General features: G+C 38.7%; 1 non-coding gene across 1 annotated transcript; it reads right to left on the bottom strand.

Moving 5' to 3' along the window:
* Positions 1–1,528: 1,528 nt before the first annotated feature.
* Positions 1,529–1,635, bottom strand: LOC141609962 (small nucleolar RNA R71). Its single transcript, XR_012527860.1, has one exon. It is a non-coding gene; the product is annotated as a small nucleolar RNA R71 (small nucleolar RNA).
* Between the last annotated feature and the right edge of the window lie 663 nt (positions 1,636–2,298).

Below are 2,298 nucleotides of genomic sequence, written 5' to 3'. Positions count from 1 at the left end.
TAATCCCTCTTTAATTATTTTTAATTACTTTCATTTATTCATCATGTTTCCTTTTGTTGGTATGATTGACAATCTTGCTAGCATGATCAACATTATAATGAGTGAGTAGTCTCTTAGCTAGGGTTAATGGGTGATTAGGGGAAACCAACATGGGGAATGATTCATGCTTAAATTAATATGCTTTCATGCTTTATTTGCTTGCTTGTTTTGATCTCAACTCATGCACATGTTATGTTTGATGAAATGCGAGCCTATGAATCCTTGTACTTTTTACCCATCACCTATCTTTTCAATGAGACTTGTAAGACATAAACCAACTCGGGTCTCATTAGACCATGCATGTTGTTGAGTAGGGAAGATTAAGTCGACTTGTAGGTGTTGTACAATCTAATCGATTCGGCTCCGGGACCCAAACTTTCCTAGGATTGTAAGATATAACCCAACTCAATCCTTCACAACAATAATTGCTTTCTTATAATTTGAGAACATGTTTGTATGATCAATTCCCATGATTCCCCTATGACCCCATGACACCCTAGTGCTTTTTATCAATTGTTTACAACCCTTTTAATTCATCTTGCTTGTTTATTTTCATTGCTATTTTAGTTAGTGACCTTCTACATCAACCCAAATTGTGACACCCCTAAGACACCACTAGTTTCAATAGAAATCTCATTTCAATACCCGTCCCTTGGAATCCGACCTTTACTTGCCTCTTTACTAATTGTAGAGTTGTTTGTGAAGCTATAAATTGTGTTTTGATTCGGACGTGACCCAACGACCACACCTTTATTTGTGAACACGAAACGGACCGATCAAAAAATGGCGCCGTTGCCGGGGACGGTGTTTGCTTGATTTAGATTTCTTACATTGTTATTAGTTGTGTCTTTCTTTGCCTTGGGGAAGTAAAACCCCTCAAGGTTTGTTCTAATTGTTTTCAAGTTGTTTGATATTTTGCATGTCTAGAAGATCACAAGGTGACTTGTTACCTTTTGATCGTGAAATTGAAAGAACCTTAACAACCAATAGGAGACTTGCTAGGAGGAATTTGAGAGGTATTAGTGAGGTTATTCAACCAACTATTGAGTTCATCAACCCTTTTGCAAGAGAAGGAGAGGAGAACCCATTACACAATACCACCCAAAATCAACCTACAATGCCTAAATTTTCATCACACTCCGTACCCACCGAGGAGAACCTACCCAATGGTACTCCCACACCACAACATCTAACCGGATATTTTATTGCCAAATCCGCCTTTATCCAATTAGTCAAAAGGAGCCAATTTGGGGGAATGCCTAGTGAAGACCCTCATTCTCATATGGAAACCTTTTGTGACTATTGTGATGCGATTTCTCAAACCGGTGTAACTCAAGACCAAATTCGATGGGTCTTATTTCCTTTTTCTCTAATTGGCACCGCGAAACAATGGTTGAAGGGCCTTGATAAGGCCACTCTCGGAATAGATTCTTGGAATAAGTTGGCTCTAACTTTCTACAAAAAATTCTACCCAACGGAAAAGACTAACATGCTAAGAGCTCAAATTACGGGTTTTAAGCAAAGGGATGAAGAATCTTTGTATGAAGCTTGGGAGCGGTTCAAGGGAATTTGTCGCTCATGTCCTCACCATGGACTTAGCGAATGGTTCTTGGTACAACAATTTTGGAATGGTTTATATGAAGGTTCAAGGAACATTCTCAACATGGGATCAAATGGAATGTTCAAAGAAGTTGATGACAATCAAACATGGAACAAAATTGAGGAAATGGCGGTCCATAACTCACAATATAGTAGACCTTGCAAGGCTACTAGAGGAGGAAAGCATGAATGGGACTCCGTTACTCAATTGGGTGCTCAACTTAGTGCTCATATTGACACAATTAATTTGAAGTTTGAAAAAGCTATGGCTAGACTTGAAGAAGTCTCAAAATCACCAAAGCATCATGTTAATGCCATGACGGCATCTTCATCAATCCTAAGTGGGATATGTGAGAATTGTGGAACTTTGGGACATGACCAAAGTGAATGTAGGGGAACAAATGAACAAGTGAATGCTTTCCAAGCATACAAGAGTGGTACCCCTTATTCCAACTATTACAATGAGAACACCAAATTCCATCCAAATCTCTCATACAAAAGCCAAAATGTTCAAAACCCTCAAACAACATACACTCCAGCACCCATGAGAAACCAAAATCAAAGACCCTTTTACAATCAAAACCAAGGTTACCAAAATCAAAATCCATACAATCACCAAAATGACCAAGGTTTTGATGTCCAAAAAGCGGTCCTCCAAAT

Source organism: Silene latifolia, chromosome 10 (assembly GCF_048544455.1).
Source record: "Silene latifolia isolate original U9 population chromosome 10, ASM4854445v1, whole genome shotgun sequence".
NCBI lineage: Eukaryota > Viridiplantae > Streptophyta > Magnoliopsida > Caryophyllales > Caryophyllaceae > Silene > Silene latifolia.
Note: the sequence above shows the minus strand (reverse complement) of the source record. Positions and strands in the feature narration are given on the sequence as shown.